The sequence below is a fragment of the Theropithecus gelada genome, chromosome 7b (genome assembly GCF_003255815.1).
Source record: "Theropithecus gelada isolate Dixy chromosome 7b, Tgel_1.0, whole genome shotgun sequence".
Lineage (NCBI taxonomy): Eukaryota > Metazoa > Chordata > Mammalia > Primates > Cercopithecidae > Theropithecus > Theropithecus gelada.
Window position 1 is genome coordinate 100,957,632 of NC_037675.1, and position 18,776 is coordinate 100,976,407.

The 18,776-nt window shown below is 43.2% G+C and overlaps 2 protein-coding genes across 5 annotated transcripts in view; one reads left to right on the plus strand and one right to left on the minus strand.

Annotated features, from left to right (window-relative positions):
- The window catches only part of SETD3 (SET domain containing 3), an 85,659-nt gene extending 74,547 nt beyond the window's left edge, over positions 1 to 11,112 (minus strand). For 2 of the 4 annotated variants that reach the window (XM_025392315.1, XM_025392318.1), the window contains exon 1: positions 10,894 to 11,112. The gene's annotated coding sequence lies outside the window, so the exon portion shown is untranslated. Of the gene's footprint in view, positions 1 to 8,893; positions 10,403 to 10,893 lie in introns of those variants that run through there. The other 2 variants (XM_025392317.1, XM_025392316.1) reach the window with 2 other exon arrangements.
- Positions 11,113 to 11,605: 493 nt separating this feature from the next.
- CCNK (cyclin K) overlaps positions 11,606 to 18,776 on the plus strand; it is a 31,397-nt gene continuing 24,226 nt past the window's right edge. The window contains exon 1 of the mRNA XM_025392054.1: positions 11,606 to 11,660. The gene's annotated coding sequence lies outside the window, so the exon portion shown is untranslated. The remainder of the gene's footprint in view (positions 11,661 to 18,776) is intronic.

Consider the following 18,776-nt stretch of genomic DNA (forward strand, 5'->3'; position numbering starts at 1 on the left):
CCTCCCTTTTTCTGGAATGCAGCTATCCCCACTGCCTGTCCCCTTGTCTTCTCCTGGCAAGATTTTTCATATACTTCAAGGCTCTACCAAAATGTCCCCTGTGCCTTAAGGGAAACTCCAGACTCCTCCATGCAACCCTCATACCCAACAAAGTCAGTCAGAAAGGGTCAAAGTCAAGGTTATTACAGATGCTAAAGGGTTGGCTTATGTTGGGATTCTGTCTTTTGGCAACCTCTTTGGGCTATTTCCCTCCCACAGGGATACAGGCTATAAAGTAGAAAAAGTGGCTAGCCTACATTAGGCAGAAAGAATCTTCGTCTTAATTAAGGATGGGGGGTGGGGAGCTGCCTATCCTTCTTCCAGTAAATGTATCTCCCTAGGGCACAGGATCCTAGACCCAAGTCATCTCCTCAGTCTGTTCCCCCCAGAAACAAGTTTCCAGGGCTCTTCCAGTAAGCCTCCCCATTGGCTGGGTCCACCCTGTCCGAGGGCTCTCCTCAGTCCCCTGTACCCTGAACCCCAGGCAGTCGGGCATGACACCTGGCCTTTAGCATGACTTTAAGAACTTAAGTCACTGAAGGCAAGTGTTTCTCAGTACCAGTTATCACTGTACGTAAGATTCCTGGTTTGGCACTAATTCTAGTATTTGTGGGACACCCCTAACTCAAAGCATCTTGAAGGCAGATGCCCTACACTTACTTCGTTCAGCCCTAAAACATCAGGTTTTCCTGTGAGTTTGCCAGCTCCCCACATCCCACCTTCCCTCAGCCCCTTGGCCTGGCTGTCATTCCCTGACATACACACTCTTCGCTCTATTACTTCAGCCGAAAGGCCCTGACCCCTTGGCGAGTATGTCAGGGTCCTCCACCTAAAATTTACCCGGCTAAAACCCCACCTCACTAACAAGGTCTCCTCACCACACTTCCACAGCACAGTCCCCAAACCTCTGTGACCTCATCCACTGCAGTCTGAACTCTTTTACCCACTGTCTTGTGGCAGAAAAAAACCCAAAGCTTCCATCTCTGTATTACCCATAGGGTCTAATATAGTGTCACAGACACATAGAAGGTCAAAATCTGTTGAGTAAAAGAAAATCTTTGGATAGCATATTTGAATATATTGGTGTTACTAATTTTCACATTGCTCCCAACAGTTATTAAACAGTAGCCAAATGAAACATTTACTTAATATTTAATTCTACTAAGGAACTATGGTAACTCTTAGAAGTAAAAATATAAATTTATATAGAGAGGTGTAGATAATTATAGACTGGCCACACCATGAAGGACAGGGGTTAGGGTTAAGCTTATGTAATATCACACTTAAAAAACGGTTCTGTGGGGCACAGTTGCACATGCCTATCGTCCAGCTGCTCAGGAGGCTGAGGTGGGAGGCTCTCTTGAACCTAGGAGTTCGAGGCTGCAGCAAGTTATGATCACATCTGTGAATAGCCATTGGGCTGAAGCCTGGGCAACACAGCAAAATCCTGTCTCAAAAAACAATTTTTACAAGATGATCTCTTTTCAAAATCCAGTTTTAGATAGAAAACCTTTAGGACATTAAATTTAATAAGAGAGACTCTGAAAAACACACTGGAATCTTTTAAGCATTATTGGTCTTTAGAAAGCAATAAAGCAGGAATTAGTCTGTTTCTGATAGAAAAGGAACGCTTACAGCCCAGGCACAGGGAAAAGCTCCGTGGGCACTTGTGACCGAGGACACGAGCATCTGCCTATGACCTCACTGCATCCCCACCACAGCCCACTGAGGCCAGCAGTGACCACAGCCCATTGTCAGGAGGCTTAGAGAGGGCTGTGACTTGGCCAAGAGACCACAGCTGCCAAGCAGCAGACCCCTAGCTTCAAACTTGAAATCCTGCATTAGCTCCAGCATATAGGTGGACTCTACGTATAGGCAAGCTTGATTAAACTAAGCTGCACAACGTCTCTGTGCCTATACTATGTTCGCTGTTGCAGAAGACAACAAAATTGGACAAAACCAGAACTGCAGTTCCCAAGGATGAGGCTGGGAAACCAAGACTCACACTCAAAATAAAGCAGCATGGATAATTCCTAAAACACGTAAGTAACTAAACATAGAAGGGCAAGAAATAAAGTACAATTCAAGAAGGATGACTAAATTTTAAGATCAGTGTGAGAAGGTGTTAGTATCCAGTATGTGTGGTTTCCTAAATTCACCCCATATTGCCTTCTTTTAGCTATCAAAAAAGATGCATGCCGTGTAAGTTCCCCAACCTTATGGATTTAAATAACTACCCTTTTCATTTATGATTCAAAAGTCTGTTATATACAGTGAATACTTTTCATGATCATTTCAGTGAATTTGGGGCTAAACTACAAGTTTAAACAAATGAAACAGTCAAACAGGTATTCTGAACATCCTTCATGCTCTCCATGAAAAAAAATATTAAACATTCATCAAGTCCCCACAAAGACCAAATGTTTATTTTCAATATTTATTTCCAATATTTATATTAGGAAAACATAAATGCATACTAAATTATATGTGTATACACACACACATACACACTCAAGTTAAATTACAAGTATTAGCCAGAAGGTACAATATTAAATCAAAAATGTTTTTCTGCAAAGTTTAGAATGAAATCAGGTATAATTTACAAATACTTACTGAATTATCTTAAAGAAAACAGGAAAATAGTACCAAAAAAATAATTTAAATAATACTTAAGACAAAAGAAAATATGAAGAGTAGCAATACAGGATTGATACATGAATTATACAATTATAGTTAGTCGTTCAGAGGAAGGGGTATCTATAAAAAGGAACAGCTAAGCCAAGAGTTTCACACATGTCTACATTTCTTCACCATCAAGATATTTTTAAAATTTATAGAATCTTCAAACTTTGGCCCTTTAAAACACCATATACCACTTACAAGTCCATCAACAACCTCCCCATCTAACAGACAAGCCAAGCTTTAGAAGACAGAGGAATGAAAGACATACTCAATTATTATTTAAAGTGCTGACTAATACACAGGAGCATCTGTAATCAACCACCACCTCTGCCACGCAAGCGATTATTTTCCATCTAATCTGAGTCGTGGAATAAATGGGTCGAGACACAAGAAAGCACATTTAGTGACCTTGGCTAATGTGGGGAGTGCGGGCGGAGGTGGGGTAAAGGGTGCTAAATACCTAACCCATTTTTACAAAGCATAGTTCACACATAATGAACAGATTTGGATGTAATTCACTTGCATTTTTTTTTCAAACATTCTGAATGAAAAGGATATTTATTTGTATACTTCTTGAGTTCCCTTGAAAATGCTGCTTTCAACTAAACAGAACTAGAATAAACATTTTTGATTACACTTATCTGGCAAGTTATCCAGGAAACCTTAGCTCAAGCACAGCATCTGTTTTTCAATGTATCCTGCATTGACCCAACTTCACAGCTGGGTTGACTAAGGGAGAGAATGGTCCTAAGGATGGCTTCCTCCACCTCAGGCTCCCAGCTGTAAAGCCTACTCTAGAGAGGGTGAGTGCCTAATCTTCGTGTAGGAAGAAAAGGAAATACTCTTTTCTCACTCTTACTAAAATACTTTGCCGGCCAGGAGGATCAGATTACTACATTCAGAATTAAATACACAAATTATAGGATGATGAATTAGGAAAATGAAAGCACTCCCAAACTGAAAAGTATTTAACTGTGCAATGTTTCCTTTCCTACAGATACTGACAAAGTGCCATGGTACCATGTTAGCTGAAACTCATATATATCAGAAACGCGTTCTGGCTTTGCACAGTAGCAGGGCCTAGTAGCCGTACCAACTCATACCAGTTTACATGGCAAACTGGCACCTATCGTTCCAATCTTCTAATTAAAAGAGGAATTGGGCCAAGGGCAGTGGCTCACACCTGCAATCCCAGCACTTTGGGAGGCTGAGGCAGGTGTATCATTTGAGGTCAGGAGTTCAAGACCAGCTTGGCCAACATGGTGAGACCCCCCCCCAGCTCTACTAAAAATACAAAAATTAGCCTGGTATGGTGGCGCAGGCCTGTAATCCCAGCTACTCAGGAGGCTGACGTAGGAGAAATGTTTAAATCCAGGAGGTAGAGATTGCAGTGAGCTGAGATCCAACTACTGCACTCCAGCCTAGGCGACAGAGTGAGACTCTGCCTCAAAAATAAACAAACAAACAAAAGAAGAACTGATGTGCCACAACTTAAAAGTACCAAGAAATCAAGGCAAGCAGGCAGGGAAGAAGGTGGAATTAATTTCAACTCAGTAACTACTTAAGTACCAGGATGTATACAGATCTATAAATTGCATGCAAAGAAAATTTTAATTTGATCAAAATTTAATCTTGATACAGAACAATTTAGGCTGTCCCATTTAAGTATCATAACTTGAGATTTTAAAAATACAGTTGTTGGCCAGGCACAGTGGCTCATGCCTATTAATCCCACCATTTTGGGAGGCCGAGGCGGGCGGATCACCTGAGGTCAGGAGTTCGAGACCAGCCTGGCCAACACAGTGAAACCCTGTCTCTACTAAAAATAGTCCCAGCTACTTGGGAAGCTGAGGTACAAGTATCACTTGAACCCAGGAGGCAAAGGTTGCAGTGAACCAAGATCGTGCCACTGCACTCCAGCCTGGGCCACAGAGCAAGACTCTGTCTCAAAAATAAATAAATAAATAAATAAATAAATAAATAAAGTACAGTTGTTGCTTTTCACATTTTTTTTTTTTGCTATTTTTCCACTAACACAATAATTTTAGAAATAACTAAACATTTCTGACGGACTTTTCATTACATAGTAGGTTTTAGTTTTAAACTGCCGTTGAAGGAAATTGCAAATAAATTAACATAGGCTCCTATTTAACAGAAGTTACCAAAAAAACCTTTTGTAAAGCAAAAAATCATTGGGTATCATGAATAATCATTTCCTATTATATCTTTCTAAAATAAAAAAGACAATGTTACGGGTGAAGAAACAGCTGTAATCCATCAAACCATCCACATTCCTTAACATAAGGATTCTGGATTCTAGAACCAAGGAGCATCAGGATTAGAGGAGATCTATAGTAGCTCTCAACCCCACGCGTGTACGGCGCATGGCGCCTGATGTTATGGAGCAGTCACAATCAGTACTTCACCTGATCCAAGTCTGAGAAGGTTATAAGACAGGCAGGACAGAGCCAGTGTGTCATTCCTGATTAACAAACACACAGCCTAAGGCGGATTGTCAGTAAGTGAAAAAGGCAGATTCAAAGCTTCTGCCTTTAGGTGGCCAGCAGAGCTGCACGTTCACTTCCAAGACAATCTCCTGCTTTGTGAGCCCCTCCAGTACAATATTGCAGAGAAGTTCACCGTCCTCTCTGACCTGTCAGCTTTTGTGTCTCCCCAAAATTTTGTCTTCTCCAGGCCTAATGTGCCCCTCATTACTACATATTTCTCAAAAGTGAGCAAAATGATTTAAGCATATTATACTTCAATGAACTGCTGTTGTTTTTTTTTTCCGAAGTCAACAAAACCCTTCAGATGTGCTCGGAGATGGACTACCCACCTTCCTGAAACTCAAAGAAATTTGACTAATATTCCTAAGACTGCCCTAGCTTTTCTACGAGCCAAGTGAATTCATTCCCTCACTCCTGCACATTTCCTGAGAATCTAATCTGAAACACAAAGATGATACAACATGGTCCCACAGCCTTTAGGACAAGACAGTCACAACTAAAGTCTTTCATGATCTTCAGCAAGATAGATGTGCTATATTAACAACTGAGTTTTTGAACCTAAATGCAACTATTCATGCTGTTATGTTCCTTATTTCAGGATCATCCTTGCCGTGCCCTGTGTCCTATGGCAGTTCCCCAACATGATCGTCCCCATCACAATCATATCATTTAGGCATTTATTATATGATCAGGAATTGAGGTAAGCATTTTACACAGTATCAGATAGGTATTAACAAGCCCCCTTTACAGATGAGAAAGTTGAGGCTTACAGAGACTGAGTAATTTATGCAAAATGATAGACTCAGTTTGTGTCAGAGCCTCACCAGCACACCTCAATGACAAATCTTACTGATACTCAATAATATTTCATGAGTTCGGCTCAAAACCAACCCATTTATGAGAGCTCCAAAGGTTCACTGTTATCTCTGATATTCAAAATAATACTATTCCTTTGCAGTGATAAAACATACGCATGTAAAGGCTTTATTTCTTTGGCCTTTTAAAAGTATAGTTATTTTGCTGGCTTTGTCCAAATACATAGGAGGAGCCGCAGGTTAAATTGGGACATGAGCGAAACTTCCAAAAGAGCTTCCATCCAATCCAGTACATCCCACAGTGATCTCTGCAATGCCACACTTTTGTTGCGGAGGAAAAACGCAGAACCATGAGGTGACCATGACATGCAGCAATGCTAAATTATTACAACCAACAAATCAAAAATGTTATTAGACACCCGTAAACATTTTATGGTAAAAGCAGCTTTAATAACGCTAATCCTTACTTCCTCTCAAATATGTGTCAGAGAAAACTGCTGATATTGAAAAGGCATGTCTATTTTCTGAGACTGAACATTGTAAACCCTTTAGTTGGAAGAATTTCTTAGACCTGTTCCGTCCTAATGAATTGTTTTCTTAAAAAAAAGGAAAGTGAAACTCAGGATCATAGATAGTGATAAGCCTAAGATAGTGCACATTTTATTAAGAGTTCTTGGCCGGGGGCGGTGGCTCAAGCCTGTAATCCCAGCACTTTGGGAGGCCAAGACAGGTGGATCACGAGGTCAGGAGATTGAGACCATCCTGGCTAACACGGTGAAACCCCGTCTCTACTAAAAAATACAAAAAACTAGCTGGGCGAGATGGCGGGCGCCTGTAGTCCCAGCTACTCGGGAGGCTGAGGCGGGAGAATGGCCTAAACCTAGGAGGAGGAGCTTGCAGTGAGCTGAGAGATCCGGCCACTGAACTCCAGCCCAGGCAACAGAGCAAGACTCCGTCTCAAAAAAAAAAAAAAGAGTTCTATGTATCAAATATTTTTGTCAATTAAAAATTAAAAATAAAAAGTTCCATGTAGACACCTGATTATCTACATTCTCTAGACAATTTTTTTGTCTTTCTAAAAAACAGTGGAAACATTTCTTCCTGCTCTGTCCCTCTGCCCTCCCCTACTTCCCCATCCCAGTACTGAGGTTAGGCTCGTAAAAGGCTAAGAATTCACTTTGGCTTAGTAATCAGTAGATCCCTTTCAAAATCTTAACATCAAAGATAGATGTGTCTTCCATTGTCAACCAAGACTGGATGGACTTACTAGTTCACTTTTACTTGGAAAGTACTTGATACAAGAAAAAAAAGAATTGCAAAGTCTTAACTTTGGTATTTGAATTTTATAATCATTTGGAATCAGTTTTCTTCCATTCAAATTTATCTCAGTTGAAAATGTTCAGTATCTGTGTTTTTACCTCTTGTTTTTACAGTCTGTTTATTTCCAAAACTCACAGGAGACTCCCAAGTGGAAACGGGGTCAACACAGCTAATCTCTGGCTTGAGTTAAAAAGCAAGACTTCTTAATCTTGGAGATGCTAATTTTTTTTCAAAAGACTATTAAGTGACTTTTTAAAAAGCCAAGTCTCAGCCCAGTGCTGTGGCTCACGCCTGTAATCCCAGCACTTTGGGAGGCCAAGGTGGGCAGGTCACCTGAGGTCGGGAGTTTGAGACCAGCCTGACCAACATGGAGAAACCCCGTCTCTACTAAAAATACAAAATTAGCCAGGTGTGGGGGCGCATGCCTGTAATCCCAGCTACTCAGGAGGCTGAGGCAGGAGAACGAACCCAGGAAGCAGAGGTCGCAGTGAGCCGAGATCGCGATATTGCACTCCAGCCTGGGCAACAAAAGAGAAACTCCATCTCAAAAAAAAAAAAAAAAAAGCCAAGTCTAAACTTCTTTGTAATAGGAAAATACATTATATATATTAATATTTCGATGGAAATTTTTTAACTTGAGTAATTATGTAAATTAATTATATTTGCATATCAAAATAGTTAACCTCTCCAATGTTATGAATAGAAAAATGAGATGATAAAAGGAAATCCAATGGACAGAAATCCATTGTAAAGGCAACAAAAGTGAAAACTGTAGAAAACCGTAAAAGCAAGAATTTTCAGTCTAATACTCTTGACTGGTTAAATATGACCCAGAACAAACTGTTACCCAGATAAACACTTCTATGACTGTAGCAGGAGAGAAAAGATGCACAGCTAATCAGAAGAGTTTTCACTGATAAAGAAAGGGCCCAAAAATAATGGTAGGTAATTGAGAAAGCAAATATTATAACTGGCCACAAGCAAAATCCAAAGTAACATAAGAATAAAGATAAGTTCACTGTTCTGTTAAAAACATTTAATGCCATAGGAATAAAAGACTCTTAGTTCTCTTTGGGGGAACAAAGTCACCACTCCATTCCCAGGACTTCGGTCCAAGGGAAAGAAACACACTTGAAACTCTTCCTCCCCACCCCTAAAAGAAGCACCAGGCACAGCAACCAGGGAACAGGCAAACCAGTCTCTAAAGATAAACAACCTCTCAGAGAAGGACAGTCATCCAACTACACATAAGAAAGATACATTATTAGTTACAGTTCTAAACCCTACCTCGGATTCGTGATAAGAAAAAAGACTCTGTAATTCAAACATTTCAGATACCCAGTACGCCTCAAACTACCCTGACATCTAGTCACAAAGCATTCAGAGTAACCCTGACTTGGAGGTGGGATTATTGCTTATATTTTTACTACAACTCTACACAGCACAAACTATGCATCTGGTTTTCATTGAATTCAATGATTGTCTACTAAATATTCACTCCAAGCAAGCCTTTGTGGCTGATGGTCATACTTTCCCCGGTGCCGTCATCCTGTCATTCTCCTCCAGGCAGGAGAGTACTGTGTTTCAAGGAGGCTGTTGTGACCGTTTATCAGAACTCTCAAAACAAAAACAGTTGTCCAGTGGTTGAGCTTTAAATAGGAAAAATATCTGAGTACAACCTCCACATTTTTCTCATTATCCAGGCTTCTAAAGCGAAAGTTTAATTATCATTTAAAATGTGGCCTAAATGTCCACGGCAGGGAAGAGCATCGCAGCAGCCATCACTTTCTCACTGACAGTCACTGTGCTCTTACGAGTAGCTTTCGCTATTAACGTACATACAAACATAAGATGTTTTAATCTTCAAATCCAACACCACTCCAATTTCAGGGAAAAAAAGCCCTGAGATGTTAGCACACTGGAGAAGCAACCATTTTACTCCTTCAGACTAGAGTTCCATTTCAGATATTAACTTACAATCACTTAGAGGGCAAACAGGAAAGGGGTAGCAGAAGGCTAAAATCCAAGGTTGTCTGGGGTCCCAATAAAGAGGTTCTGTAGCTGTTTGAGAACTTGGCTTTGCAAACTACTTTCTTAGGCCAGAGAAAAACTCCTCGGTAAACTGTTGGAATTTCACCAAAGTATCAATCACGGCAGCCCCTGGGACTAATCCGGTACCGCTGGACTTTCTTCACGCATGGTAGCCCGTATAAACACAGTATATACAGCAAGGTTCAAGCAAGTCTTGGCAAATTTTAACACTGGAGAGGAAGACTGCTTTTATTTCGCTATATTCTTGGATTAAAGGTATTCACTTAAAATAATAAACACTTCTCCGACATTATTACTGGTTAGCTCAGTTTTGAAATACTGGCAAGGTCATTTCAAGAAGAAAAACGGGAGAGGGAGAGGTATATTTTACATAAGATAAAATTCACACTTTTCAGTGTGCGGTTCTGAGTTTTGACAAACGCATTTATAGTGGTCTCATCAGCACCACAATCAGGCTACGAAGAGAGAGGTAACTCTTCCAGGATTCTTAAAAGCAAAATTAATTTGTCAGCATACTTTAAAAGTATTTTTGAAATATCACCTTCTTTATTTAGAAAAGCAAAATAACACGGTCCGAGTGGTCCTAAGCCGTGAATGCCTCTGCAATACTTAAATACCCTCCTCCCAACCCCAGCCCGACGAGGGTGAGCCCCGCAGCCAGTGGCGCGCGTCACTGTCGGCTCCTTTTCCCGAGTGGAGACAGGGGAAAGACAGAGTTGCATCGCCAGGCTGGAGCCACGAGGAGAAGAGTTTAACGCCGGAATGACAAACTCTAAAGCACTGAATGCCTCTCCCTGGTAGGGCACTGCGCGTGTGGATCACGGCCAGGGACGCGTGGGAAGAAAGACGACCTATTTCCTACGACCGTCTTCCTAACTGGACCGAGCGGGAGGAGGCGGGGGCTGGTCCCCGGGCACCCCGGTGGGCACCGAGAACTCGCAGAGAGGAACATAAAACCGCACGGCCTTCCCCGAGCAGCGGGGAGACGGGAGGAAGGAAGGAAATGAGAGCTCGACCCGGCCGCGCGCAGAGCCGAGCCGACCAGCCCGAGGGGCCAGGGCCCCACCCGAGAGCAGGAGCGAGGGCCGGGGACAGGAGACCAAGCGCGGGGAGAGCGCTGCGTGCACCTGCTACCACCTCGAGACCGGGTGGCGCGGGGCCCGGGAGTGTGGGCGGCAGAGGGGACCGGGCAGCGGCGAGCGCGCGCCTCCCGCCCCGCAGAGCGCCCGGGCAGAGGCCGACCGGAGCCCTCCGACCCCGCCGGGCCCTCCCCGCCCAGGCACCCGAGCGCACACCTGCCCCCTTCAAGCCCTGGGCCCAGAGCGGCAGGCGGAGACCCTGGCGGGGGCGCGGGCCGGACTTCGGCCGAGGGGCGCTGGCCAGGGCGAGGGACGGCCTCGCAAAGCTCGGAAACGCAGCGCGAGTTTTCCCCGCAGCCCGCGGGCCGCGCGCGCGCAGAGACCGCCGCCAGCACTCACCTGCCCGCTTCCCTTAGCGCAGCGGGAACGACGCACTCCGGCCCGGACCCCGCCGTCCGCCTCAACCAACCCCCAGGCGGTGGCGGTGGCGGCGGTGGCGGCGGCTGCGGCCGGACGGGAGGGGCGGGACGGCAGCCTGAGACGGCCCCGCTGCCGCGGCCCAACCCTGCTCCGCCCGTCCCGGACCCCGCCCCCGGGCCGCCGCCGCCGCTGCTCATTGGTCCACACCTCGGACGCATGGGCGCGGCCCCGCCCCGCCGCCCAGCCGGCTTTCCGTCCGGGGTCCTCCCCAGCCAGTGGGCTGGCGGCTCCCGGGGGCGAGAGCGGCCGGCTCAGCGGCCGCCAACCCCGAAGTCGCAATTGGCTGCGTTCGCCCCCGCCAGAGCTCTGATTGGACGAATCTCGACCCGGGCCCCGCCTACGCGCCCAAGTTCCGTTAGCAGGTTCGGTTGCTCCAGAATGCCTTTTTGCTCCAAGGGGCGGGACCGACGGGATGGGCCCTGTGACTGGCTCCTCCCCCTGCACGCAGCAGCCACTGTCCTGCGGGGCGGGCGGGCGGGCGGGGAGGAGAGCGGCGGCTTGTTCCTCTTTTGAGAGCTCTGCTTTCTTCCCATTGGTTGACAGGCATCCTACTGTCTCCGCCCCTCCGGTCGCTTGGTTTTCGTCTCAAGACGCAGCGTGATGACGTAGTTCCCCGACATTCCACATGCAAGATGGCCGCAGTCGGCAAGGAGAGACGTCGCTAAGGGGCTTGCCTGAAGCGAGAGGTGAGTGACCCACCGACTGCGGGCAGCACCGCCCACCTCCCGCGTATCTGGAGGTCGGAGTAGGTTATGGTCAACCGCCGCCATCCACTGGCGGAGTCTCTCTTTCCGGATTCTGCCTCCCTCCGCTAACCTCGGGTACACATTGAACTTAGCGGGCGGCGCGGGGCTGTGGGGCGGGCGTGTAGAGAGGGTCTGAGGCGCCGGGGCGGGGCAGGGAGGCCGGGCTCAGTCTAGAACTGGTAGCGGCCCTCGCACTGGGGAGCAGTCAGAGTTCGGGGACTTTCTAGGGGTTAGGCAAAAGAGGCAGGGGTGTTAACCGCGCACAGTCTCACAGCCAGACTACTCATATCTCCCCGATTATTTCGCGGCGTATTAGTCCCAACCTTGGCTAGGCCTGAGACTTTTTGGAGGTTGTTCCATTTCTAGGGTACTCCGACTTTGGAGTTTTGAAGAGCCACGTAACGAGGGTGCGACTAAGAATGAGGAAAAGGCACTTCCGCGGTTAGATTTAGTTGTTGCCGAGACATCGTCTTTACGGACCCGCTCCTGGTGGTTGCTTTGGTTTGTTATGAGAGAAATTGTTTTTTAGAAAATTGGAGCGTAAGTCTAGAGGTTATCTGACAGCTCCTAAACTATTGTCTGCCCAAGATAGGCTCGGTAGTGCTTGCTAAATTTAGATTGCCAGTTAAACGGAGCTTTCGCTAAGTCATCTGAGGTTAGGAACTATTTCTAAGAGCATTTCTTAAGGGTGGTCTTCTATGTTTTTAAGGGAAACTTGGTGATGTTTGTGTATCTCGATCTAAATCGCTGTTTACAGATATCTAGCACAATGTCTTGCAATTGTAGGTGCCGACTAAAAGTTTGTATGAATGATGTTGCTAGAATGAAAGCGAGGAGCTTTCGGCGCCTGGAACACTGCCTGACGTTTAATAAGCCCTCCGTATTGCTGAATGAAAGAATGGATAGATGGTGGTAATGGTAATAGTATTGATAGACATCTGGATTAAAGTTATGCACTTAGGATGCTTACCTGTTAAATAATCTTGACTATGAATATAGTAATTATCCGAGATTCTTTTATTCAGAGCGACTACCACTGCTGTCTTTTAGGGTTTTTTCCCCCTCTTGTATCTCATTTCGATTATACTGTGATGCAGTATTCAAGCATATTAGTCGATTTCTAGGCAAATCCTGTTTAAATTTGTTCCATTTTGAAAATGTAGTTTGCACCAACAAGCAATAAAAACTATTCGAGTTGTTAATGAGGTTCTTAAATGTTAAATGCTGTTTCTAAAATTGAATGTCATAAAGAAAAGTTGGTCATAGCCGTGGCCTATAAAATGGGCTAGTTCATTTTAGGACGTTATATTTGAAAGCAGTGACTCTGCTGAGTGTCTAAAAGGGAGGACAGTGTTTTCTGCTTGTTTTCTTTAAAACTGGATGAGGACAAAAAAATCTAGAGGAATTAAATTCAAGGTAATTGAGGAGATTACAGAGTGATCATATTTTTAAGCTCAGGTAAATTGTATACCAGAGTATTTGCAGATGACTTTATAAAATCATTATTCATAAATTTTGAAAAATCCTAAAAGTGCAGTTAATGATAGAAGACTAGAGTCTGGTAAATGTCTCAGTTTTCACACAGAACCATTCGATGGCTCTTGGCTGCTAGGAACCTATTAATAAACTGTTTTAGAATCTGGTTGGAAGAGCCAACAAGTTTATGAGTACTTGGGAAAGGAGAGCTGATTCCCTGAAGCCAACAGAGCTTCAATAAGAAAAGGCCAGGTGAGGCCAGAGGTGGTGGCTCACGCTTATAATACCAGTACTCTGGGAGGCCAAAGCTGGAGGATCACTGAAGCTCAGGAGTTCAAGACCATCCTGGGCAACATACTGAGACCTCATCACTAAAAAAGAATAAAAAAATTAGCCAGATGTGGAGGTGCATGCCTGTGGTAGCTAGGGAGACTGAGGCAGGAGGATCACTTGAGTCAGAGATCAAGGCTGCAGTGAGCCATGATCACGTGACTGCACTCCAGCCTGGGCGACAGAGCAAGACCCTGTCTGAAGAAAAAGCCAGGTGACAGAAATCATTTCCTTTTGTTACTAGACTGGTAGTGATTGGGGATTGCTGGACGTAAGTTCATTTAAGTTTATTTAGGACACAGTCTTCCAACAAGATTCTAATACTGTGTCTAGATACAAGAGTTAAATATGCATTGGATAAGGTGTGGTTAGATGGATTGATATCCATGCAAATTACCAACCCCAAAATGTTGATTAATGGGTTGATGTAAACCTGAGGAGATGTCTTTGGAGATATGCTACAGGACTCTGGTCTTGCCCTTGCTCTGATTAACACTTTTTTATTACCAACTTTAAATATATAAACAGCATGATTCTCAAGTTAATAAATGCACTCAAACCATGTAGTGATAATCAGCCGCACATTAGATGACACTCAGAAATCAAAGAGTTCTTAAAGGCTGAAATATAATAATAGGCCAGAACCAACCAGATATAGATTTCCTAGGTGAGATCGTCTCAAAAAATTTTTTTAAATAAATAAATTTAGTTGGTGTGATTACATTTACAAAAACTCAGTTTTCCTGGCTTGAGAAAAGTGGTTCTAGGATGTAATGTTCCACTTAGAGAAGAAAAGCAGTGTCTAGATTGAGGAAAGGCAGTATCTTGGTATAAAGTAAGACAGATTGTGGCTGCTGCTTGCTAGCTGTGAATTAGTCAGGTTGCTTCGTGTCTCTGGCTCCATTTTCTCAGTGATAAATTGTGAGGATAAGAAAACTAGCTTGCAGACATGGCTGCAACACAGCAGACACACAATGGACATGTTACTGAATGTTAGTTACCACCCCCCTCCCATGTACTATGCACATCATATCTGTTTTGATTCCCAATATTTAGGGAGGACTTGAAACACTAAAAAAAACAAAACAAAACAAAACAAAAAAGTCATGATGAGAAAAATGGTTAGATTTGTTTACCCTAGAGAAGAGAATGTAAAAATTGCTTTTACCTATTTGAAAGACAATCAATAGATAAGGGAAATGTATTTTCAAAGGTTAGTTTAAGGACCCTGGTAGAAGTTAAAGAGTCGCTAAAAGGTAGATTTCATTCATGCATTATTTTATGCCATCTGTGTAGCAGATCTAGGGGATGAACAGAACAGATAAAAATCAATATAGGAGTATAGGAATTATGTGAACACCAGTTATTGATACCCAGCAATGCCATAGGCTGTTTTATAAAGTAATGAGGTTTCATTGATAAGTGGCCAAATATTACTAAGAGGGGATTTCGATATTGGGTGAGGTAATTGAGTGGTGACATTTACTATTGTTTCCATAATTCTAAATGTAGAAAATATATTTAGTCTTTTTTTTTTTTGAGTCGGAGTCTCGCTCTGTCACCCAGGCTGGAGTGCAGTGGCGCAATCTCGATCTCAGCTCACTGCAAGCTCCGCCTCCCGGGTTCACGCCATTCTCCTGCCTTAGCCTCCCGAGTAGCTGGGACTACAGGTGCCCGCCACCACACCCGGCTAATTTTTTTTTCTTTTTTTTGTATTTTTAGTAGAGATGGGGTTTCACCGTGTTAGCCAGGGATGGTCTCTATCTCCTGACCTCGTGATCCACCCGCCTCGGCCTCCCAAAGTGCTGGGATTACAGGCATGAGCCACTGCGCCTGGCTGTATTTAGTCTTTTAAGATGTAAAATGATATTTATGAAGCCCATTCCTGAAAGGTGCTGCTAAAATGCCTTGACAGGTTGCTTGTGTATGGATTTTCATTTTGCAGAGTTCATAAATCTCAGTCATTTTCACAGGAATCACGAGCTGCTAATGAGAAAATTATAACTTTAGGGTCTTGTGAAAAAGTAATTGAAGAGTAATAGGGAACAGGTTTATAGACCTGAGGCAAAAACTTTTTCAGGGAGTTCTACGATTTTGAGGACTATCTCTATTCTGTTTATGTCCATAATATTGTCACTACATTTCATGAATTGTTTATATTCTGCCTTGGAACCTAAAGGGTTGAATTGAATATAACAAAATTGACTATACTTATGATTTATCCACTTGTGGACCGAGATTCTTTTCCATTCCAGTTTCATCCCTACTGGGTTATTCCTAACACTGTTCCCCACTCTGTCCCTTTCTTCTAAACAGATATCTTGGTATTCTACTTCCTAGAGAATATGGAGGTACTTCCTCCCCCTTAAAAGATTATTTAAAAGTGTCTTTCTCAAAATTTTCCTTCCCTTCTTAGGGAAAAAAAGAGTTTTCTTTCTAAGGTTAACTTTCTTACTATGCTTTGTATTATCCCTTGACCAGTTAGCCTCCCTTGTTCTGACTCCACTAGTCATTCCTTTTTTTTTTTTTTTCTGGCTGCAGACATTTTTCCTTCTCCTTCATGCTGAAAAATAAATAAAAACCAAAACAATAACAAAAACTCCCTACTATTACCTGTTACTCTCTTTGAGAACAGATGCCTCAAAAGAATAACCTGTTTCTGGCCGGGCATGGTAGCTCATACCTGTAATTTCAGCTACTCAGGAGGCTGAGGCAGGAGAATCACTTGAACCCAGGAGGCAGAGGTTGCAGTGAGCACCACTGCATTCCAGCCTGGATGACAGAGGGAGACTCTGTCTCAAAAAATTAAAAAATGAGTAAAAAAGAATAACCTATTTCCTAGTCTGTTCATTCTTTACCACCCCTTGCAGTTTCTACACCTTCTGTCCTATTGCACTTCTAAAAATGTTATTTTATTTTTATGTGTATGTGGGTATTTTATTTAAGTATAGTCCTATACCATACAAATTACCCACTTAAACTGTACAAATCAGTAGTTTTTAGTATTTTCAGAGTCGTGCAACGGTCACAATTTTCAGTGTCTCTAAAAAACAACTAATCACCAATTAAAGTAAACTTTCCTTAGTTCCTTGTCCTTTAACTTTTCTTTTGCATCTGTCATTGTTGACTACCATCTCTGGTTTAAAGCCTTCATCCCTTGGTTTATTTTGCAATGAAGGATGCAGATTTCCCTACTTCTTGGACCAGTGTTTTTCCCTTTCTCTTATTTGGTGATTCTTAGTCCACAAGTGGATAAATCATAAGTACATTCTTAGTCCACAAGTGGATAAATCATAAGTACATAAGTACATTCCTGTCATTGGGCAAACGCTCTCCTTTGGTGATTCTTCCTACTTGGTACAAGTTCACAGAGTTCTGTACCCAGACTCCTTCCTTCTTCATTCTCCATCCCTCCATCCGTCAACACGACTTTATAGTTGTCACCTCTGTATAGATGAATCCCAAGTAGATATGTTCTGTAGAGACTCCAACTGGCCTATTTATCTGTCTGATAGATATTTCCACAAAAGTATCTTAAAGTTCTTCAAGCTTAGTATTTATAGAGCCAAATTCTTCTTTTCCTCCCTTCTTATCAAAACCAGCTTTTTCTCTTGTCTTATCCATTTGTCTTTTTAGTATCACCCTCTGTGTCAGTCAAACTTGAAATCATCTTTTGGCACACACACCCCTTTTTCCAACTGCCATTGTGTGGAGACAGGTGTATTAGGTAGTCTTCACTTGAACTGCTACTGTAGTCTCCTGTCTCTCTTTCTGCATACCTCTCAACAAACCTCATCATGCTCTCTCCCCTTACATGCGTTGTTGTTATTATTATTCCCTGACAAATAATTCATATATTTATTTTTTATTGTCTCTTCCACTAGAATGTAAGCTTCCTGGGGCAGAGACCTTGCTTGTCTTGTTCCCTGCCATGCCATTAAGGCCTGGCTCATAGTAAATGCTCAGGAAATATTTAAATGAAAAAAGTACATGGAAAACTGTTAGGCATATGTATCTTAAAGTAGCAATTCCCAACTGTAAATAAATTGCTAAGATGTGCCAAGATATTGATTCCCTCAGCCAACTGTCCAGTTGCCTTCTGTTCTATAACAATATATGTGCATGTTTAACACTTATTAATAATCAAACACCAGAAACATTTTACATGCCCAGACAGTAGAATGGATAGATAAAGTGTGTTACATTCATAGGATAAAACTGTACTGTACAGCAGACTTTCTCAGCTTTGGCACTATTGAAATGTTGGACTAGAGCCGGGCGCGGTGGCTCAAGCCTGTAATCCCAGCACTTTGGGAGGCTGAGATGGGCGGATCACGAGGTCAGGAGATCGAGACCATCCTGGCTAACACGGTGAAACCCCGTCTCTACTTAAAATACAAAAAAATTGGCCGGGCGAGGTGGCGGCGCCTGTAGTCCCAGCTACTCGGGAGGCTGAGGCAGGAGAATGGCGTGAACCCGGGAGGCGGAGCTTGCAGTGAGCGGAGATCGCGCCACTGTACTCCAGCCTGGGTGACAGAGCGAGACTCCATCTCAAAAAAAAAAAAAAAAAAAGAAATGTTGGACTAGATAATTTCTTGTCATGGGGGATTGTTCTGTGCACTGAGGATGTTCAGCTACATTCCTGGCCTCTACCCACACTGGATGCCAGTGGCAACCCCCCAGTTAGGAAAACCAGAAGTGTCTTCAGACATTGCCAAATGTCCCCTGGGGGGCAAAATTGTCCCAGGTTTGAAAACCACTGCTCTGCGGCAATGAGAATGAACAACTACTGCCTTATGCAACAACAGGAATGAATCCCACAAACTTAATATTGAGCAGAAGAAACCAAATGTAAAAGTGGTACTGTGTCATTGCACAGTCCTTCAAACAGGGGCAAAACTAATTGATGGAAATAGAGGTCAGAATAGTTATCTTTGGGAGGATAGTGACTAGGAGAAGAATGAAGAGAGCTTCTGGAATGTTGGTACTGTTCTATTTCTCAACTGAATAGTGTTACACAGGTGTGTTTACTTTGTGAGAAACAATCAGCCATACACTTATAATTAGTGCACTTTTCTTTTTGTATGCTGTGATTCAAATTACTGTGTTGTAATTTATGAAACCAGTACCCACACATAGGCAAGTATTCCTTGGCTCTCGAGGGATTGATGAAGATAAGGAGTCCTCCTGGTCTCCTATGCAGTCTCATCGGACTTTATCCCCAACTTTTTATTATATGAAAGAATAGTG